At 40.4% G+C, this 24,205-nt stretch overlaps 1 protein-coding gene across 1 annotated transcript in view; it reads right to left on the bottom strand.

Moving 5' to 3' along the window:
• The window catches only part of KIAA1217 (KIAA1217 ortholog), a 440,669-nt gene extending 417,515 nt beyond the window's left edge, over positions 1–23,154 (bottom strand). The window contains exon 1 of the mRNA XM_043883233.1: positions 22,826–23,154. The gene's annotated coding sequence lies outside the window, so the exon portion shown is untranslated. The remainder of the gene's footprint in view (positions 1–22,825) is intronic.
• Positions 23,155–24,205: the final 1,051 nt, after the last annotated feature.

Here is a 24,205-nt window from a genome sequence, read left to right as displayed (position 1 = left end):
AAGTGTTTTTAATAAGATGTCATGACATTGGTTTAATCACAGAATACACAGATAATTATATCTTAATGCTTCACAGTCATTAGTATGAACAGGGTATTTTTGATGCTGAAACCTTCCAAATACAACATACATCTTTACAGTTTCCAAGTTCAGGCTTGGCACATCCTGGTAGAGTTATAAATGACTTATGATACTTTATGTAATAATATGACTTTACTCTATGCTTTAAAGCCACATGTTTAAAAAGTGAACTTAGTTCATAACAATTTGAAAGAAAGTTGGGACAAAAAGTCCTAGTTCTCAGGCCACCTTCAGGGTGCCAGACATCCCAAGAAAAGCGGGTTTGTTCCAATGTGGTGTGGCCTTTCAAAGGAAGTGGAGGTGGCATAGAAGATCATGCTATTTGCAAAGTGTCCTTCTCTCTCCTGAATCACCCCTGGGAACGTGCTCTCCTGAGGGCTCAGGGATGCTCTGCTGCAAGTCAGGCATCCGTGGTCACTGGGCCTTGGCAGGCTGCAGTCACCAACCGGCCTGGATGCTAGCGGCAGACAGAACGCTAATCCTGCCAGCAGAGTGAGCGTGAACTTGAGCCTCTGCAGTCTTCAGACTCCAAGGTAGTGTCCAATATACCAACAATCTGTTTACTTTTGTAAAGGGCCTAATAATGACCAATGCCTTATCCAATGTGATTCCATGGGATTCATTTGCATTTTTTAAATTTTTAAAAGACTTCTATTTATTTTTTATTTTTTGGCCATGTAGCATGTGGGATCTTAGTTCCCTGACCCGAGATTGAACTTGTGCCTTCTGTGGTGGAAGCATGGAGTCTTAACCACTGAACCACCAGGCAAGTCCCATGGGATATGTTTTTGAAACAAATACACTGGAATTTACATACTGAATGAACACTGCAAACTTCAAAGGAGTTACCTTATTTTAACAATGCCACCATCATTCAAGCTATCTTTGATACTCTACTTTGAACCCTGTCACTACGGTTTATGGTACACTTAAAATAATCTTTACAATGATGGAAAGATTTTGATTTAGGGTAGGCCTGATATTGTGTAAGTCATCGATTTAGGGTAGGCCTGATATTGTGTAAGTCATCAAAAAATGAGAAATCTGAATAATTCAATCTCACTCTGAGCTAATTTTAAGGGTCAGCTAGTGTGTCCTTACAGCATGAAGTGCTCAGCCAATGTTTTTTAGAAGAACAAGGCCTAAAATCTGTTGTCAATGGTGGCTTTCTTTGTGAATAGCAATTTAAGATTCTAAAGTAAGAAAGCTGTTGCCTTAAATTATTATAAACTTACTAAAAAGGCTATGTTGTTGTTTAGCTGCTAAGTCATGTCCAACTCTTTTGTGACCCCATAGACTGTAGCCCACAAGGCTTCACTGTCTATGGGATTTCCCAGGCAAGAATACTGGAGTGGCTTGCCATTTCCTTCTCCAGTCGATCTTCCTGACCCGAGATCAAACCCTCGTCTCCTGCACTGCAGGAGGATTCTTTACCACTGGGCCACCAGGGAAGCCCCCAAAGGCTATAATACTCAATAAAAACAAATCACAAATTCAGCAATGGTAGGATTATCAGTATAAATTCATACTTAACAATGTGACCATTGGTTTGACTATGTTTTGGTATATCTGTTTCCCCTTTTTCTTTTTTTATTTTAAGCAGTCTGTACATTTTATAGTCAGTCACAATGGGTCTGTATAAGAATATTATGACTTCTCAAACACAAGTATTGGATAAACGAATATATCCATATAATGAAGACTTGGGCCTTGAGAGGCCCAGATTTTATAAGTTCTATAATTTTCAATAGTACTTTAAAAATGTATTCCAGTTCCATGCTCTGCTTCTTTTATAATTTATCCATTTTTCGATGACTCAACTATCTGCAACATCGATTAGTCATGATGTTTGCAGATTCCAGAAACTACAGCACAAATCTGGAGAGTCCCCAAGGCACATGGAGATATACACATATGTGTATCCTAGTCCCTGGGCTGAGAAGATCTGTGTTGCTATTTCTAAAAAAATTCCCTCATACAGAGTGAAGTAAGTCATAAAGAGAAGAACAAATACCGTATATTAACGCATATATGTGGAATCTAGATAAATGGTATAGATGATCTTATTTGCAAAACAGAAATGCAGACACTGATGTAGAGAACATATGGACACCAAAGTGGGGGGTTGGGGTGGGGATGGGATGAATTGGGAGACTGGGAATGACATACCTCTAGCATTGACACTATGTATAAAATACGTAATTAAGGAGAACCTGGCTCCCCTGGTAGATCAGCTGGGAAAGAATCTTCCTGCCATGCAGGAGACCCCGGGTTGATGCCTGAGTTGGGAAGATCTCGGGAAGATCCCTGAGAGGGGATAGGCTACCCACTCCAGTATTCTTGGGCTTCCCTGATGGCTCAGCTGATAAGAGAATCCACCTGCAATGCAGGAGATCTGGGTTCAATTCCTGGGTTGGGAAGATCCCCTGGAGAAGGGAATGGCTACCCACTCCAGCATTCTGGCCTGGATAATTCCATGGACTGTTTGGTCCATGGGGATGCAAAGAGTCAGATATGAGTGAGCAACTTTCAAGTTAATGAGAACCTATTGCATAGCACAGGCAACTCAATGCTCTGTGGTAACCTGATTGGCAAGGAAGTCCAAAAGGGAGGAGATACATGTATCACGTTTTCACTACAGCAGAAACTAACACAACATTGTAAAGCAACAGTACTCCAATAAACATTAACATAAAAAATAAGCAAAATAAATGCAATAATTCTTTTACTTCCTTTTCTCTCTTATTTGCAGTGAGCTCCCCAGACTTTCTTCTTCCTGTCGTCATCTCCTATTCTAACACCCTTTTTGTCTGCATCTTTAGTTTCCTGGGGAGAGTAACTAGTATGTCAAACTTTTAAAATTGTGTCAAAATTAAGTATATAGTCCTTGATGAATAAACTGGAGAGGAGTGCTGTCTCATCTTTTCAGTGTGAAGGTTGTAATCATGTCTACATTTACTGCCTAAAGATCATTTAAATTAGGCTTTCTGTTTTGGCTGAATTTTGCATAGATGAGGTTTCAGATCCCAGTCTACGGCTAGGTGAAATGTCAACATAAGCCCCTTTGACACAAGCCTGGAGAACCTGATACTGAGAAAGCTTAGCAACAGAGCTGTGTCTAGACTCTATCTCTTCACTCTAACATTTTTCTGCCTCCAGGCTGTGATCCATGCTTTTTGTACTCTCTGGGGCTCTCCACAAATATCACCCTTACATCTCCCTGGCTGCATGGACAGGTGAAGTCTCACATCTCTCCCTTCTTCCAGCTCTGTCCCCCCTTCAAAGTCTGAGATTGCATTGGAATAATGTTCAAACTCTCTGCCTTGCAAACCTGCTCCCCACTCTCCATTTTTCTCCTGCCTCCCAGACAACCTAAAAAAGCACTGAGGACCTGTGACCTGCAAACTCAGTCCCACCCAACCCCTCAGCCAATCCTACTTAAGGCTAGCAGACTGAGAACTGCCATACGGGGGTGGTCTCTTGTCCTCACCTCAGTATGGAAGGAATCTCAAGACCGATAGTCCTAAAGCCTCCCCACCTCAAACCTTCCATCGATCGTTTGGTCCATGAAACAGAGCATCTGCTATGGCTTATGGATTTTTCCCTCTTGTTCTTTTGCCAAGACGGGGACCATAACCTGATTTGCAGCCTGCTTCTTAGAAAATATCCATCCTCCTCCTTGTCTTAAAGGAACTGAGAAGAGAGTTGGTTTTCCTGGTCACCAAAAATGTGCCAGGCACCGTGCTGGGTAATCTGTGTGTGGACTGAGTTATCATACATTATTATTATTATTACCACTTCATAGATGAGGAAACTGAGGCCTAGAGGAATGATATTACTTCATCAGAGGTCATAGAACTGGAGTGTTGGAGCTGTCTGTCTGAAAAGAAGGCTTTCTTATCTATACAGATTTAACTCCCAAACCTCCTCCAAGATGAAATTATTACCTTCAGGTACAACTTACTGAATTTATCATTCCCACTGCCTACACTTTCTTGTTTCCACACCCTACTTATCACATTAACTCTCCTCGGTTATCACCCTGATCCATCTAGAAACAAACTGATGCCCCCACACCTTGCTGGACACTGTCAGGTAGACACTGGGCCGCCTAACATGAAGGTCAGCTCAACCACAGGGCTTCTCCTTTGGCCCTGGTCCCTGCCTCATCCCTGATTCTTGCCTTTTCTGAAGACTCCCCGCTGAGGTTTCAAGCACGCCTTAGGCTTTTACCCAAGCTGGAGGTCAACGTTCCATTACTACCCCATGCCTGGCTTCAGCCAAATGGAAATAATTGCAAGCCTATATGCATCTGCTATGCTGTTCTGTCTCCTTGATTTTTTTTTTTTGGCCATGCTGTGCAGGATGCATGATCTTAGTTCCCCTACCAGGAATTGAACCACACCCCCTGCAGTGGACGTGCGGAGTCTTAACCACTGGACCCCCAGAGAAGTCCTATCCTTGCATTTATTTTTTTAAAGGACAATTAAAAGAGCAGTTTACAATCAATTAAGGGAGAGGCAAAGAGATTACCCATACACCCCCTGTCCTCACCCATGCATAGTCTTCTCTCCGTTATCAATATTTCGCATGAGAAAGGTGTTTTCTTTTTTTTTGCCAAGGCTGAATGTACATTGACACATCCTTTGCTTTTTTGTTGTTGTTTGTTTGCTCTGCTAGAAATGTCTTTAAAAAAAAGCTCCAACAGCCACCCACCCTCCCTAGCCCATTCTGAATCTCTGCACATTTAAATCTCTTTAAGTAGTCTGCTGCATATACCTTCTCCACATATCCTTTCCTCAGGCACACTTCCACTCCAGCTAGAAGCAAGTGCCTTTTATACATGGCCTCCCAGAGCACTTTACTTGTATTTCTCCTGGGGCATCTCAACAGAATTCAAACATAAACGGCACACTGAACAAATCAGTTATGTCAGCTGTAGATAAAAGAGTACTGTTTTTGCTTGTCATTGTCCTTTTAAGCCTGATCAAAGAAATTAGCTCTTCCCTGCTCCTGATGAAAACTCCTGCAAAACTTTGACTTTGCTGGTCATTCCTAGTTAAGAAAAAGTTCTAAAGTAACAAAACAGAGTCTCAATTCGGATGAGAATGCCCAGCTCAGGATTCATCAGCACGTGAACCATCTGTGCTGTGCTTTGTCGCTCAGTCCTGTCCAACTCTTTGTGACCTCATGGACTGTAGCCTGCCAGGCTTCTCTGTCCATGGGGATTCTCCAGGTGAGAATACTGAAGTGGGTTGCCATGCCCTCCTCCAGGTGATCTTCCCAACTCTGGGGTCGAACCCAGGTCTCCCACACTGCAGGTGGATTCTTTACCGTCTGAGCCACCAGGGAAGCCAAACCATCATCACCTTCCATCCAAGGCTGCCTGCAGGCAATGTGGTGTCTTCAAGATAGAGAGTTTGGCTTCCTGTATCTTTCTCATTCCAATCTTCCTTCACCCACTAACCACTGTTTCTGACCAACCTCCATCACCACAGTTGAAGTATGAAAGATAGATCTTTCAAAGGAAAGATCTCTTTGACTGACAGAATCATAAGAGTGCGGCCAACATTGAAAGCTGACTCTTTTTCTCTAAGATCACTTTTGTAGGTTCTTCAGAGACTTTCCCACTATGAAGTCTTCTCCTGACCCCCTGATGCAGCTCTATTCCAACCTGTCACTCCTTTTTAGCCCCTGGGCAGTCTAACGGGCCACCTCCAGCACTTCTCTGCGGATGCCCCATCGCTCTGGGGCCGCCATATTGGAACAGAATCTATGACGCCAATATGCAGGTTGATTTCAACACAACAGTAACTTCCCTTTGCTCCTACCTTCCGAGCAGCTAACCAGTTATGCTGTATCCCCCTCCGAATTTCTCAGAATTGAGGCAGACTTCAGTCTACTGTGTCCCCCTCCCAAACTCAGAAGGTAGAGGTCAAGCTCTCCAGGTTGTCCTATACAAGTCAGTCTTACTAGAATTTAAGTGAAGTGGCAGACGGCCTGGAGCCTTTATCCTTAGGGATACTGGTGAAAACAAAGCATGGTTTAGAAACATTTTAATTAATTTTTAAAGAAGAAATCCTCCTCAGGTAATTCTCTTTCAATTTTCACTTTGAGACCTTTTATATCCTCTTTGTAGCTAAGAAGATTTTAGGTTATAGAACATATTTTTGAAGCTCTATACAGTCAGCAAAAACAAGACTGGGAGCAAACTGTGGCTCAGATCGTGAACTCCTTATTGCCAAATTCAGACTTAAATTGAAGAAAGTAGGGAAAACCACTAGACCATTCAGGTATGACCTAAATAAAATTCCTTACGCTTATATAGTGGAAGTGACAAACAGATTCAAGGGATTAGATCTGATAGAGTGCCTGAAGAACTATGGATGGAGATTTGTAAAATCGTACAGGAGGCAGTGATTAAGCCATCTCCCCAAAAAAGAAATGCAAAAAGGCAAAATGGTTGTCTGACGAGGCCTTACAGACAGCTGAGAAGAGAAGTGAAACACAAAGGAGAAAAGGAAAGATATACCCATTAGAATGCACAGTTCCAAAGAATAGCAAAGGGAGATAAGAAAGCCTTTCTTAGTGATCAATGGAAAGAAATAGAGGAAGACAATAGAACGGAAAAGACTAGAGATCTCTTCAAGAAAATTAGAGATACCAAGGGAATATTTCATGCCAAGATGGGCACAATAAAGGACAGAAGTGGTATGGAACCAGAGATCAAATTGCCAACATCTGCTGGATCATTGAAAAAGCAAGAGAGTTCCAAAAAAACATTTACTACACCAAAGCCTTTGACTGTGTGGATCACAACAAACAGGAAAATTCTTAAAGAGATGGGAATACCAGACCACCTGACCTGACTCTGGAGAAATCTATATGCAAGCCAAGAAGCAACAGTTAGAACCAGACATGCAACAATGGACTGGTTCCAAATTGGGAAAGGAGTATGTCAAGGCTGTATATTCTCACCCAGCCTAATTAACTTATATGCAGAGTACATCATGAGAAATGCTGGGCTGGAGGAAGCACAAGCTGGAATGAAGATTGAAAGGAGAAATATCAATAACCTCAGATATGCAGATGACACCACCCTTATGGCAGAAAATGAAGAACTAAAGAGCCTTTTGATGAAAGTGAAAGAGGAGAGTGAAAATGTTGGCTTAAAGCTCAACATTCAGAAAACTAAGATCATGGCATCCGGTCCCATCACTTCATGGCAAATAGATGCAGAAACAATGGAAACAGTAACATAGACTATTTTGGAGGGCTCCAAAATCACTGAAGATGGTGACTGCAGCCATGAAATTAAAAGACACTTGTTCCTTGCAAGAAAAGCTATGCCCAACAGAGAGAGCATATTAAAAAGCAGAGACATTACTTTGCCAACAAAGGTCTGTCTAGTCAAAGCTATGGTTTTTCCAGTAGTCATGTATGGATGTGAGAGCTGGACTATAAAGAAAGCTGAGTGCTGAAGAAGTGATGCTTTTGAACTGTGGTGTTGGAGAAGACTCTTGAGAGTCCCTTGGACTGCAAGGAAATCCAACCAGTCAATCTTAAAGGCAATCAGTCCTGAATATTCCTTGGAAGGACTGATGCTGAAACTAAAACGCCAATACTTTGGCCACCTGATGCAAAGAACTGACTCATTGGAAAAGACCCTGATGCTGGGAAAGATTGAAGGCAGGAGGACAAGGGGACAACAGAGGATGAGATGGTTGGATGGCATCACCCACTCGATGGACATGAGTTTGAGTAGGCTCTGGGAGTTGGTGATGGACAGGGAAGCCTGGTGTGCTGCAGTCCATACGGTTGCAAAGAGTTGGATATGAGTGAGCGACTAAACTGGACTAAACATATTTTTGATAATCCTTTGTAAACCTCCACCTTGATCTTGTATTTAACTTCGGACTATTAGACCTAAGAGTCTCAGTAGACACTTCCAGTTTAACATCCTGTGACACGAGCTAGAACCCAGCTAGTTATACAGATAGCCTACTCCTATAGGAGACTATACACTGCCCGAGGACAGAGACAATATCTGATTTATCTTACATTTCTCAAAACATCTAAAATTGAGCATCTTCCCTAGTAGGGAATATATAGCTATTGCTACCTGGGATGGGCATCCTTGGTCAAATATTTTCTTATAGCTACTAGCATTCAAGATCAACCATGGGGCTATTTTTGCATACCCTGTTCAGTTCAGTTCAGTTCAGTTGCTCAGTCGTGTCCAACTCTTTGCAACCCCATGAATCGCAGCACTTCAGGCCTCCCTGTCCATCACCAACTCCCGGAGTTAACTCAAACTCATGTCCATTGAGTCGGTGATGTCATCCAGCCATCTCATCCTCTGTTGTCCCCTTCTCCTCCTGCCCCCAATCCCTCCCAGCATCAGGGTCTTTTCCAATGAGTCAACTATTCACAGGAGGTGGCCAAAGTACTGGAGTTTCAGCTTCAACATCAGTCCTTCCAATGAACACCCAGGACTGATCTCCTTTAGGATGGACTGGTTGGATCTCCTTGCAGTCCAAGGGACTTTGAAGAGTCTCCTCCAACACCACAGTTCAAAAGCATCAATTATTTGGTGCTCAGCTTTCTTCACAGTCCAACTCTCACATCCACACATGACTACTGGAAAAGCCATAGCCTTGACTAGACGGACCTTTGTTGGCAAAGTAATGTCTCTGCTTTTTAACATGCTATCTAGGTTGGTCATAACTTTCCTTCCAAGGAGTAAGCGTCTTTTAATTTCATGGCTGCAATCACCATCTGCAGTGATTTTAGAGCCCCCCAAAATAAAGTCTGACACTGTTTCCACTGTTTCCCCATCTATTTGCCTTGAAGTGATGGGATCAGCCGCCATGATCTTAGTTTTCTGAATGTTGAGCTTTAAGCCAACTTTTTCATTCTCCTCTTTCACTTTCCTCAAGAGGCTTTTTAGTTCCTCTTCACTTTCTGCCATAAGGGTGGTGTCAGCTGCATATCTGAGGTTACTGATATTTCTCCCAGCAATCTTGATTCCAGCTTGTGCTTCCTCCAGCCCAGCGTTTCACATGATGTACTCTGCATAGAAGTTAAATAAGCAGGGTGACAATATACAGCCTTGACGTACTCCTTTTCCTATTTGGAACCACTCTGTTGTTCCATGTCCAGTTCTAACTCTTGCTTCCTGACTGGCATATAGGTTTCTCAAGAGGCAGGTCAGGTGGTCTGGTATTCCCATCTCTTTCAGAATTTTCCACAGTTTATTGTGATCCACACAGTCAAAGGCTTTGGCATAGTCAATAAAGCAGAGCAGCAGTTGTGCTTTACTGGAGCAGCCAAGAAAAGACACCCCATGTCCAAGGTAAGAGAAACCTAAGTAAGACAGTAGGTGTTGCGAGAGGGCATCAGAGGGCAGACACACTAAAACCATAATCACAGAAAACTAGCCAATCTGATCACAGGACCACAGCCTTGTCTAACTCAATGAAACTAAGCCATGCCATGTGGGGCCACCCAAGACAGACGGGTCATGGGGGAGAGGTCTGACAGGATGTTGTCCACTGGAGAAGGGAATGGCAAATTATTTCATTATTCTTGCCTTGGGAACCCCATGAACAGTATGAAAAGGAAAAATCACAGGATACTGGAAGAGGAACTCCCCAGGTTGGTAGGTGCCCAATATGCTACTGGAGATCAGTGGAGAAATAACTCCAGAAAGAATGAAGGGATGGAGCCAAAGCAAAAACAATACCCAGTTGTGGATGTGACTGGTGATAGAAGCAAGGTCTGATGCTGTAAAGAGCAATATTGCATAGGAACCTGGAACGTTAGGTCCATGAATCAAGGCATAACCTGTTAATGATCCCCAGTTCAAAACTATTAAATATGTGAGAGAGACTATTTGGTGTTCATCTGATCCTATTTCTTTTTTTCTCTTGGCAGCCATTTAAGGCTTCATTTTTCAGTGTCCTTTGCAGTTAAATGAGGTCTTATGATGGGGTTCCAGCCAATGGAATGAAGGCAGAAGGGCCATACAACCACTTGCAGGTGTAGCCCGAGGTAACCTCCCAGGAAGTCCTCTGTGATTGGCTCCCTTTGGTGGGCTGAATGCAGAGAAGGCAGGGGCCCTGGAAATAGCAAAGCCGCATGTTGCAAGTAGCTTGGGTCCTTGAGTGACTTCTTAGAGCAGAACCCTCACACTTCCCTCATCCTTACACCACTGGACAATGTGAGTAATAGACACACCTTTTAGTGATGAGCCACTGAAATGTGGATACTGTTTATTACAGAACTATGCCCATTAACTGGGGCTTCCCAGGTGGCACTAGTGGTAAAGAAGCTGCCTGCCAATGCAGGAGATGTAAGAGATGAGAATTTGATCCCTGGGTTGGGAAGATCCCCTGGAGAAGGAAATGGCAATCCACTCCAGTATTCTTGCGTGGAGAATCCCATGGACAGAGGAGCCAGGAGGGCTACAGTCCACAGGATCACACAGAGTTGGACATGACTGAAGTGACTTAGCAACACACATGCCCATTAACTAACACAGAGGTCTAGATTCTCATAATATAATCATAAAAGCAACCTAGGGAAATTCTCCTAGGAAGAATTTTGTCAGCTTTCCAGAGAAAGTATCAACAGTGTATTTCCTTGGGTTCCAGGTAACATGATCTATTTCTTTCTGTGACAGTTCACATGCTCCCACCTGAGATATAAATTTCATAACTCTTTTTTGGTTAAGTGACTTCCTTTTTAGTTAAAAGAAATACAGAGGAAGACTTTTCTTCTCCCATCATTTCCTCAGAAGCAACAGGCTTGTAGGTTTATAATTCATTTTTAAGAAAAAATGTTTATTGGGTATGAAGTTGTAGAGTGGGCACGATTGTGGAATGCTAACTTTGGGACTTGGCCTCTTCTTTTGAAGGACTGCAGTTTGGGATGTAGTAGGCTGTATTCTTGGAGGAGGAGAGAAACAAGTTCATTCAACCATGCAAATTAAATTACAAGACTTGGAATCATTATTTCTGTGAAAATATGATCTCCATACTGTGTTAGTTCTGACATTCTTTTCAGATTTTCACCATAACAGTTCCATTTGCCCTTTAAATAACACAGGATCAGTGAAATGTCTCTTGTGAAAGAGATGATGTATTAAATTCCAAGGCTGATTTTGAATATCTTTGCTTCAGTGTTCTAAAGTTAAAAGTACCTTGAATGAAACACCATGTAATCAAAGAACAGGGGAACTATTATTGATGAGTATAAAACCCTACATTTGCAGAGCTTAAATTAGTCTCAAAATCCATCTTGGATAGCAGTGTGTTATCCTATTTTTAATAAAATATAAGAAAAGTGATTGCAGTGATTGCATGTTTTCTATTACTGTTTCAATATTTAATAACACTGAACTGTAATAATTCTTTATGTTTGAATTAAATCATTCATGTAGTAATCTAAAGATGTATGTTTTCATTCTTTCACGAGGAAGAACTGTTATCACTGTTTCATCAATCTTGCAAAATGCTAGCTTTTTATCTTTTAAGCATACCAAAGGAAGATGGTAGCTTGCACTCTTAGGTTAAAGATCTTCAGTTTAAGGAGTTGTTACCACCAATTGCTGCACTGATTTCACAATGGCTTTGGGATTCTTCACATAACTATAAACTAGCTACAGATTTTATATAAAAATTGCTGGAAAAGTTGATGATGGTGATCAACCACACAGTATTCAAAACATATTCCAATGATGACAGATTTAATATTTATTGAGAACTTTTATATGCCAGTCACTAGGTGCATGAAAAGGATATTATTTTGATTTTTTTATGAGCATCTAGATGATTTATCAGTTTGGGGGTGGTTCCTGAATACTTTTTTCTTTATAATTTTCCGTTCTTAAAGTATAACGCTGGAACCCCATGGGTATTCTTCCAACTGTATTTGCTAGAAGTTCATTTAGGAAGTCAGTACCACCATCAGCTGCTGTGATACTGATTATGCAAATTAGGAGTTCATGGATTCACAGGAAATGCTACAGAACATAAAACCTGGTAACTGCCTTACAACAGCCTATAATCTGGTATCTAGCCAAATCCAGCCTTCTCAATTCATGTCAATCACACATATTTTAACATAGGAAAGGAGTGTTGCTCAAGTCACACTTCAAATACCCAATAGTTCCAAATCAAGTAAGTTTGCATTGACAGGTTGAGATATAATTTATACACTGAGGGCAAAGGGGGTGTGCAAAGAAATGTTTTGTGTGAAAGATGGCAGGAGGGAATGATCCATAAGTTTCTCAACTAGCAGGGAGATGCAAGTCCTATTAGAAAGAAAGAAGGAGGCAGCAGGTGTCAGAGGTAATGTGGGACAGGGTATATGGGCAGAGACCCATGGGACCCATGAATCTGGACCAGATGAAGAGCAACAATGGGTCACTGGAATGCCACAAAAGAGGAAAGAAAGAAGAACTCAGGGGCTTCCCTGTGGCTTCATGGTAAAGAATCTGCTTGCCAATGCAGGAGACTCCGGTTCAGTCCCTTCTCTGGGAAGATCCCACTTGCTGAGGTGGAACAAAGCCCATGAGCCACAACCACTGAGCCTGTGCTCTGGAGCCCATGTGCCAGAACCACTGAGCCTGTGCTCTGGAGCCCATGAGCCACAACCACTGAGCCTGTGCTCTGGAGTCCATGTGCCAGAACCACTGAGCCTGTGCTCTGGAGCCCGTGAGCCACAACCACTGAGCCTGTGCTCTGGAGCCTGTGAGTCAGAACTACTGAGCCCACAGGTCACAGCTACTGAAGCCCACGTGCCTAAAGCCCGTGCTTCTTAACAAATGAAGCCACCACAATGAGAAGCCCGTGCACCACAACTAGAGAGTAGCCCCCACATCCCTCAACTACAGAAAGCTTACACACAGCAACAAAGACCCAGCACAACCATAAATAAATAAATAAAAATTGTAAAAGGAGCTCAATGAACAACCAGAATGAAGCGGTCAATCTACACAGGATGAAAGGAAGTTTAACCCAGGTCTCCAGAGATGGGCAAAAAGGATTGAGACAGAAGTAGAAATGGTAGGACACAAATATAGAACACAAGAAATAGTAGAGTCATATAGTAGAGGGATGGCTATGTAAAATCAAGATCATCAATGAGGAAGAATATACTAGCTTTAGAATTATGGGGAATAAGTGTAAATCTATGGCTGATTCATATCAATGTATGACAAAACCCACTGAAATGTTGTGAAGTAATTAGCCTCCAACTAATAAAAAAATTTTAAAAAAAAATGAATGGCTGTATACTTTATGGACATTTAGCATATCTTTATTGTTTATCTCCATATTATTTATGAAATTTAGAAGTATGAAGTCTACAACATAACAATGGTCAAATGGCAACTTCAAGTGTCCTTTCAAACAGCCCTGCTAAAGTCTTAGGGAAGGGGTATGACTCTGCCTCCCCATACACCTTGGTTCCAGCAACTTACTGATTTTTAATGACCTTATATTTCTGACATCTTTGGCCAAATATAATAAATGGGTGAAATTGATACTAATGAGAACATACAGTATAGCACAGAGAACTCTTCTTAATGCACTGTGGTGACCTGAATAAGAAGGAATTCCAAAGGGTAAGGGATATATATATATATGCACACACACACACACACACACACATATATAGCTGATTCACTTTGTTATACAGTAGAAACTAATACAACATTGTAAAGCAACTATACTCCAATAAAAATTAATTTTAAACAGTAACTAAATAATAAGTAATGAATATGAGGTCTTCGTCCTGCTTCTCCTCTAATCTAGTTATTCCCTAGTTACATTGCAGCAAGGCACATAATTGAAAACTTAAATTGAAAAACAAAAATAACCAAACTCCTAAGGCAGAACCATCTGCCCTGGGATTTTCTGTACATTTCTCACCAGCTCAGGATGGCCCACCTCTAGTGTTCATCCCACGTGACCCAGGCAGAATGAGATGGCTTCCCTACACAGAGAGGAAGATTACCTGGAGAAGTGTCTTTGGACGAAACTTTAGGTAAAGTAGGTTTAATTCAGTTTCGGCTAAAAAGAGCTCCGTTGCTTTTACCGACCGGGCCCAGTGAGGGCCTTGGCTATGAGAGCTTAGGTAACAACACTAAACATACAGTATTTACCATTAATGCAGAATTATTAACATGGTTTATGAAACTACTAGTGACTCTTTTATTTCCAGCCTTTGGCCCTAGCTACTCCTGGTTCAGGCTTGATAAGCTTGGGGCTTAGAGCTCATCTTAATTGCTGATGGAAAACTGTGTTCCGTTCCTCCTGGGACTGTATGCTCCTTAGCCACAGATGCCAATTAAAAGCTTTGTTGGAGAACTAGAGGAATGCAGAGCACAGGGAGAGGCCCGGAAGCCCCTTGCACATCCCACATGGGTGAATAAGCCTCTAAGGCCTGCCAAGCCGCACATCAGTCGGTCATGTGCATCAGCACACTGGATTGACACAAGCTGCAAAAAAATTCTGAGGTCAGCACTTTCCGGAGCCAGCCCTTTTCATTCCAGCTGATAAGGATTTAAACATGTTCATTAGCCTCGCTGATCCCAGTCCTTCTAAATGACAAACATATTATAATTATTTTTAAAGGCAAGTAATATTATCTAGTGTACAGTCCATATTTGATAATTTTTCTATAAATGATTATCATTGACCCTTGTATATCCCTCCTGTGATCATCCGGGGTCAAGTAGAGGTTAATGTTCTGGCAAACCACTTACAATCCAGAGGAGCAACTGTTTTGGTAGGGATTACAGCCATTGTAAACCGCGGATGAGGGTTTGAAACGGTAGTTCATAATTAAGAAAATAAAGAGACTCAGCGTCTGTGCTCTGATCATGCAGCTAACAACAGACTCCACCTCAGCACAAACACAGAATGAAACCCAGCAACGGGATGGGTTTATTTTCGTAATAATTTGTTGTAGATATTTAATCTTAAATAACACGGTGAGGCCTCAGAAATAACTTTGGGTATTGAGTGTTGAAAGAATATTTGTTCTTTTTTTTAAATGAATCCTTTGTTTTTATTTCAACTGTGTCTTATTACTAAGTTGTTGCTTCCAAAGAGAGTTTTGGAGTAAAATATCACAAAATTATTACATGTTAAACAGAAACTATAAAAACTTCCAACAGTGTATATTTTGAAATATGTCATGTCTAGATGGGATTCAACAGTTAAGGTTCTCTTTAGTCCACTAATTATTTTGCTTGGCGATGTGTTCTTTGGCATGTCATAAAAATCACGTGTGGACAAAGCAGATTGAGGAATAGTTATAGCAATAAAAGTTGAATACAGTTCCTCTCATGTCTGTGGACTTGCTTAGATGCTATGGTGAAGGAAGGAGAACAGGCAAGCATCCTGAGAAGAATTAAGCAACTTTGATTTTTATGATTTGTTACAAAGCTGCTCAGAGGCTGTGAGATTTGTTGGGAAAATTTCTCAAGGTAGTAGAAAAATCACAGAATTCTACAGACAGAAAGGGCTTTGGGATTTTCATTATAACCTTTAAAACTTATCACTATTTCAGAAAATATTATTTGTTCCTCTGCAGCACACTCCCCACAAATTTTTCAAACTAGGATACAGCCCCTCCCCATCCCATTATCCTCTACACATCAGGCTGTGGTTGAGTTTATTGTGTTAGTTCAAAAGAATGCAACTCTTCAGCAGTTATACAGCAAAACATTCAAGGGCACATTAATAATTTTCAAGTTGATTTTTGGATAGACTACATTTCTACAAAAGCTGGCAAGAAAATTTTGCATGGAGCATATGATTTGTGAAATTCTTAGGCTTTTTTTTTTTTAAATGTCAAAAAGGTCAAAGTAGGACTCCTTGTTCTGAAATTTTTTTCTCAATAAAATTTGAAAACTTTCCCACTACAAATACTCAGAAATAACAGATAAACAGACATCATTCTTTTCTCAGTAAATGCATTACTGAGCTTACCAAAAAAAAAAAAAAAGGAGAGAGAGAGAGAGAGAGCAAGAGCGAGAGTAAAAGCAAGCAAAAAGAAAGAGAATGCCAGGTGTAAGATCTGTAGATCTAAAAAGCAGTGTGGTAAGGGCACAGATAGTGGTATGCACCAGTGAAATTTACAGGGCCCCAGTAACCCTAAAAGAAACCCAGTCAATCCTAAAAGAAATCAACCCTGAATATTCACTGGAAGGACTGATGCTGAAGCTGAAGCTCCAATACTTCGGCCACCTGATGCAAAGAGCCGACTCATTGGAAAAGACCCTGATTCTGGGAAAGATGGAAAGCAGGAGCAGGCAACAGAGGAGGAGATGGTTGGATGGCATCATTGACTGACTCAATGGACATGAGTTTAAGCAACTCCCTGAGATAGTGAAGGAAAGGAAGACTGGCGTGCTGCAGTCCAGGGGGGTCATAAAGAGTCAGACATGACTGAGGGACTGAACAACAGTAACCCAGAAGGTTGGGTTTAAATTCCTATGTAAGGGCACAGACAGGTGATACAGTCCCAGCAACTGGACACAGTAATGCCTGTCTGTCTTTGTCTTTACCAAGCAATGGGAAAAGATAGTGTCAGAATTTATAATCAGGGTTGTATGTGTGGTCCAGGAATATCTGAGCCAAGGAATTAGCCTAAGGATTAATCCCAGGACACCAAATACAAAATGTCCCTGAAAGAGACACTTTGGTTGCACATTTTTATACAGTATGCCCTACTAATAATGAATTTATTATCCTAAATCACACATCACACGAAGAGACGATCCATCAGAAGACCACACCACCAGGCACACCAAATAGAAGACCGAATTCTAAAACTTTTGGATAAATGAACAAAATAACAGATTATTTCATATAGATTTTAAACAACTAACATTAAATGAAATACAAACCATATGGAAAGAAAAACATAGTATTAAAATAACAGTAGCTGGACTATCTAGAAATGAAAACTACAGCAATGGAATGAGAAATTCAATGGAGAGGTAAAATAGCTCTTAAGACACAACTGAAGGAATTCCCTGATGGTCCAGTGGTTAGGAGCTGGTGCTTTCACTGCTGAGGGCCCAGGTTCAATCCCTGGGTATGAAAGATAGGTTTAAGGAAGTAACTCAGAATGTAGCAAAATGAGATAAAGGGATAAATACAAAGTTGAGACTGCATAAATTGAACAAAAAATTCAACATGTCTAGTATGAATTTTAGACAGTGAACAGAATTACTGAAGCATCAAGATTCCAAGATATATGCCTGCATATGTCCCAGAATTGATAAAATGTATGATTCCTATGAGTCAGGAAGAAATCAAGATAAAGAAAAGATAAATTCATGAGATGTATTGTAGTGAAACAGCAAAACTACAAAGTCAAAAGAGATCTTAAGAGCAACCGGTAAGGAAAGATAAGTTATACCAAGGAAAACCAAAAAAAAAAAAAGATAAAATTTGGTCATACAACACATTATACAGAAATATAAATTCTAGACAGATTCAAGACCTCATTGGGAAAGAATATAACCATAAAACTTTTTGAAGATAGAAAAATAGATTTACAAAATCATGTAGGAAAATATTTCAGATTTCTCATCATACAAACCATAAAGGAAAATATTGACAGATTTAATCATACTTAAATTTTTAAACTACTACATACGATAATAACACAAATAAGTGAAAAGACAAGTTATTGACCAGGGCAGTTATTTGCCAGTTATATGTCCCCTCTCACAATTACTGTTCAGAAAGTAAAGAAAGTGCCTATAAATGAATAATAAAAGATAATTAAAGAGAAAAAATAGGTAAAACATATCACACATAGTTCTCAGTGGAAGGCACCGGAATGCTCAATAACATTATATAAACATACTCAGCTTCACCAGTAATTAGAAAGTCCTTAATGAGAGATTAACAAAACAAAATGTCTGATAATACCCAGTGTTGGGAAAGACACAGGGAAACAGAAATGCTAAGTCAGTGGTTCTTAACCCTAGTTGTACATTAATTAGACTCACTGAGAGAACTTGGAAAAAATATCAGTTTTGTCTCTTATCCCCAGAGATTCTGATTTAATGGGTCTGGGGTGGGACTTAGGCATCGGTGATTTTAAAATACTGCCTAGGTGATTCTTTCTGTGGCCAGAGTGCAGAACTACTGCTCAACACTGTTGGTGGGTGAAATAAACCAGCAGAGTTAGGAGAAGAGTTTAACAATCTCTAGGGAAGATGTGTCTCCCTATGACCTGACAATTCAACTTCTAGGTTGAACTCTATTTAAGAAATTCTAGCTAAAGTGTAAGAAGATAGCTGTACTGTTTAGATATCAAAACTTCTGAGAGAGTACAAATATGCCTCAGTAAGAAAATAGATAAATCAACTTTGGATTATTTATGTAATGTGATAGTATCCTGCAGTTATAACAAAATCAACTAGATACCTATATATCAACATGGATACATCTCCAAAACAACTTTGAATAAAAATAAACTAAAGAATATATAAATATAAAAGACAATGCTTTATATATTTTAAAAATTGAACACAAAATAACAGTATAACCACAAATAGATATTAGATATGACCTCATATATATATATACATCCATGTCTGGATCTGAAAGCCCACCCTCCACACACATATACTAACACACACATACATAGTAATACTAAAGTATAGTACATAGGAATCATACATAGCAATTTAAGGATAATTAGTCTCTTGGGAGGGAAAATAGGGGAAATGTTGGGGGAGAGTATTTATAATATGCTTCATCTTATTTTGGGCTTCCCTTGTGGCTCAGGTGGTAAAGAATTCGCCTGCAATGTGGGAGACCTGGGTTCAATCTCTGGGTTGGGAAGATAGCCTGGAGAAGGAAAAGGCTACCCACTCCAGTACTCTGACCCGGAGAATTCCATGGACTGTATGGGGTCACAAAGAGTTGGACACAACTGAGCGATTTTCACTTTCACTTTCATTTTACTTTATACATCATCTGAACAAAATATACCAAAATAACATATATAATCTTGGTGGTGGGTTTGCAGATAATCAAGATATTATTTTTGTGTATTTGAGATATTTCATATTAAGATATTTAAAAGGCAAAAGAGTAATGCAATTGGTATGATCATGGGGGCATATCTTTATTTTTTAATAGTTGAAAAAAATTATATATTAAAAACATAGAACTGAAAAGTAAACAAAAAAGCCACTGGGTTTGGAAGCCAGAATTCTCATCCTAGTTCTGTAGCTAATCAGTGACCTGTGAATCATTTTTTGACTTCAGTTTCCTCATACATACTGTAAAGGAGTTGGATAAGATGATCCAAAATCTACCCTAGTTTCAAATTCCAGCAATTCTGAAGTTGTGAAAGGATACTATTTCTGAATTCAATTCTTCTCTCTCCTCATCAAATATATGCACTCACCTTGTAGCAATATATTTGTTCCCAAATGTAGTCATGGATTATCCCAGAAAGCAATGCCCTAAGTGGTAGTCAATAAACAATCGATTACATAAAAAATGTAATCAAGGCAGCAAATTAGCTTAAAATGTTTCCATGACCCAGAAACAATACAAAAAGCAAAAAAAAAAAAAAGTGTTATTAAATCCCCATAGACTTTCATTTCCTAATTTATAAATGCATTATTTCTTCACTCATTTATTCTTGATTATTTCATATGTCATTTGTCCTGAATCATCACTTATAAACCAGCTTCTTCCAATTTGTTATGTTAATAAAATTTTCATAACAGTAGGCATTAATAGCAAATTTACTGAATATATGCTTTATGATTGAAAAAAAAAAATCTGAGCCTCCTCCCTCCATACTGTCCACCTTCTGGTAGTTTGAAAGACTGTTCTAAGCGTCTTATTTGCTCTCAGTGAAAACCCAGCCCGACATGAACAGTTAAACACACTTGCTCATGAATGTGCTATTTTCTCCCCAGGAATTTGATGCTTTTAGCTAACAGTTTAATTATCCCCATAACCCTGCAGAAAGTGAAGGACAGAAAAGCATGGTGTGAGGTGAAGTCACACTTTACAGACAGTCTAAGGCAGAGCACAGAGAAACTAAATCCATTTCCAATACAAGTCCTAATGCTCACTGCTGAAGTCCCAATTTCTCCCCCTACTCCAACCCAGGCCACTGCCTATGCTCTCTCAGAAATGTTATTTACGAATAAAGTCATACAGAAAGGAGCCTGGATAATCCATAACTTTGGTCATTAGGTGAATGAAGGAAACAAAGACAACAAAGAAAAAGAAGACAGGATACTAGTTGATATCAACTTTTCTTGAATCTTTTTTGTCCCTCCTCCATTAAACCACTGTTCCTCCTCCAATGAACCTCCTCCACTGAACTTTTTTGTTTCTCTTCCATCGTGAAGGAGGCTCTCTGCACTACATGCATTACAGGTAAGGCAGGGAAAATGTAATGTCCTATGTGTCATAGAATATTTAGTATCACACCTGGCAAAAGAAGGCACTCAATACGTGTTAGATGTCATCATCATTGTCACCTGCTAGTACCACAGGACACAGCACTTGAGATTTGTCCAAGCCTGAGTTTATAAAAGAGCAGCCCATGGCAAAGGAAACTTTCTACAAAGGAAAATCTCCAAGCTTGCAGAGATGACCTGATGACCTGATGGCTTCTGAGACACAACAATGTAATTTCCAGGCTTCCCTGGTAGCTCAGCAGTAAAGAATCTGCCTGCCAATGCAGGAGACAGAGGGTCCATCCCAGGGTGGGGAAGATCCCCTGGAGGAGGAAATGGCAACCCACTCCAATATTCTTTCCTGGAAAATACCATAGACAGAGAGAGGAGCCTGGTGGGCTACAGTCTATGAGGTCGCCAAGAGTTGGCCATGACTTAGTGACTAAAGCAATAATGATAACAAATGTATTTTCCATTATTGAGGGAGAGAAATTATGGAGGTCCACTCTCACTTAGCAGGCAGATAATAGCAGGCTTAAATAAGGCAAAATCTTTTTCTTAACTGGTGAAGAAGGAGTGTGACAAGCAGGAAAGCTCATATTCTTCATGGCTCTCCTTTGTAAGGGTCAAGCCCCCAAACTGCCCTCACTGATGGGTAGCCAGCCTCCATAACCAGGGCAATTAGGGCAACACCATGCCCCATAAAAGAAGCACACATCCTTAGGCACAACTAAATCAGGAAGTAAGTAATTCCTCTAAAAGCAACAGTCTTCCAGGAGAGCAAAGACCAGACTCTCACGTGGCTGCATTTTTCTCAGGTCCCAGCTCACCTCACACTTTTGGGCCATTCAAGATTACACCATCACCACTAACACTCTCAAAAGTGGGCCACAGATTCCTGTTGCTCTCAACAGGACTTAACCTTTGGACTACATTTAGCTGCTATACAACATGTAGGGAAAAATTTAAAAGCTACCTATGGAACTGAAATAACATCTTCTCCTAAGGGAAAATAACAGATGGCTTGGCAGATAATGATCTTTAACTGACAGGCTACTCAGTAACGAGGCCAGTGCCGGGAGCACTTGGCTTTGGAAACCAGTGATGAACTGGAATCATGCTTCTTAGAGGACAAGGCAGACTGTCTCTACAGACTAGGCAAACTTGGAGGGAGGAAGGAATGCAAACACCCTCCATTCGTGGAAGGGACTTTCACTTTTATGTCTCTTTTGAAAACATCATTTCAGACCAGCTGGTGTACAGAGAACTGTGGCCTGGATGATGGCTTTAGTGGTGGCAGTGGGGGAACTATGGTGCAGAGAAAGCCCAGCTCATTCTGATTGTTCATTCTCGTCCAAAGATCAACCAGACATGGCCTGACTTTGAAAGCAGCCAGCTCTTTGTTTACTATTGCTGGGGAGGTAGCCATCCTCTGGTAAACTGATGGCAGCTACCACATCAGGAGGGGAGGGCAGGGGTGGGGAGGTGAAGGGGATTAGGAACAGGGAGGGAAACAGGACATCTTGACCACATCTAGTTTCCTCCCCAATGACAACCTGATCCTGCTAGATCAGCTTGACAGCTCTTGACTCTTGGAATCCGGAGGAGGCAACAACACATGCACAGCTGGAGCTCAGTTTAATAGTGTAATCAAGAAAAGATAATATCCACTGAAATATTTTAATGTTTCAATGCCCTTTTGCCACTAAGATTTTTTTTTCCCCACATTTGCTACATGATTTCATCATATTTTCAAAAGAAGGTTCACAAGAGTCAGAGCTTGTAACAATTTTCACCCTGGAGATTTACAGGACCTGCGGCAAATCTCCCTAAATATTCTAGAGAAGTCCACAAAAGTTGATTTGCCTGTCAGGGCAACCATGCTCTTTACTGGCTTCTTTTTCAGTCTAAAACAGAGTCTACATTACTATAGGAAATGAGGCAAAAGATACTCACTTGAGACACTAATGAAATTAAGTGATTCTTGGCATAAAAACATAAACATTGCTATAAATATTACCTGCTACTTGCTAAACAGTGTTAAGAGCAGAACATTTCATATCTCATCTTGTAATTAATTTATGAGCTAGCAAATCATTTTACTTATATTTAGAATCCAACTGTTCACTAAGATTACAATATGCAAAGAAGATGCTTATTAGGGGGTTAAAAAGGAAGAGAAGAAAACAATAAAGACAAAGTACTTACTTGCCTGTGATATTTTTAAAATAATCCCGAATTTCAAATGTCTTTTTTTGTTTAAGAGCAAAGACTAACCTGAGCTATAATCCTTTGATCCTCAGGGTAAACTCCATTCCTCCATAGGACAAATCTTTGAGAAATCTTCCTCTGATATTTATCTCTCCCCGTATCCAAGCTCTATTAGGAAGCAGTCAAAAGCAAAAGATTGTCCTTACAAAATAAAACGAAGTGAAAAAAGGCCACGAAGTCCAGAATGTAAGCAGCAAAGGAGAAATGAAACTTCTCCCAAACTAATATCTAATTCAGAAGAGTAACTGCTCTCCTATCTCCGTTTGTGGGCGTCCTCTTGTGCTCCTGGTAGCATTTCTCATCATCCAGCCGGTGCTGCTTTATAGCAATGCGAGGATGTTTGAAGAGAAATGAACTCATTCTCTGAAGCTCCTTGTAGTAAAGGAAAACATATGGAGGATTTCCTGCTGAGGCTTCCCTACCGAGGCACAAATTCGAGGGGGTGTGGAATTTACTTGTTAAGGCTCTCTGTTTTCTAGACTCAGCAGTATCTGCTCAGCAATGAGCCCACATGGGCTGCTGCTGCTGCTCTGCAGAGAACTCTCTGATTCTGCAATAACTACCCCCCCCCCCCCACAACTGAGAGGACTCGGAGGAAGAGGGTCAACAGAATGCTAGTGCCCACGTGTCACAGTCCCTGTTTCAACCACGTCTGACCTCCAGGACAGGTAAATGCACGAGGACATTCTGCTGGACGTTCCATTGGAATACAGGCTTCTCCCCCAACCCTGCACCCTTTTTTCCCCTCCTGTCCCTTCATCTTCACCTCCTGATTTCTTTCTTTCTTTTTAAAATAATTTATTTGGCTCCTCTGGGTCTTAGTTGCAGCATGTGAGATCTAGTTCCTTAACCAGGGATCGAACCCTGGCCCCCTGCATTGGGAGTTCTGAGTCTTAACCACCAGTTTTATGGCAAGTTCCTCACCTCCTGATTTCTTATCTGAGATAAACAGTTTCCAAGCCCGTGTACTTTGTGATCACATTCCTGAAATTAATTTAAAATGTTACCAATGCTTCCTTTCCCCTTCCACCCTTCTTCATTTGAAAGTATACTTCTTATAGCATAAGGAACTATATTCAATATAGTTAAACTATACGGAATACTATAAACTATAATGTGATAAACTATAATGAAAAAGAATGTGTATATATATGTATATATATATATATATATATATATATATATATATATATAACTGACTCACTTTGCTGTGCAACAGTAATTAATACACTGTAATTCAGCTACATTTCAATTTTAAAAAGAAAGCATACTTCTAAGGATAGCACATCTCAGAATAAGTTCTGAAGATACCTGGTTGGCTCAGGAATATTAAATTGCACATTTGATGAATGTAGTGGTCTAGTAAGCCACTCATCACTACAGAGC

Source organism: Cervus elaphus, chromosome 23 (genome assembly GCF_910594005.1).
Source record: "Cervus elaphus chromosome 23, mCerEla1.1, whole genome shotgun sequence".
Classification (NCBI taxonomy): domain Eukaryota; kingdom Metazoa; phylum Chordata; class Mammalia; order Artiodactyla; family Cervidae; genus Cervus; species Cervus elaphus.
This window is presented reverse-complemented; position numbering and strand designations above follow the sequence as displayed.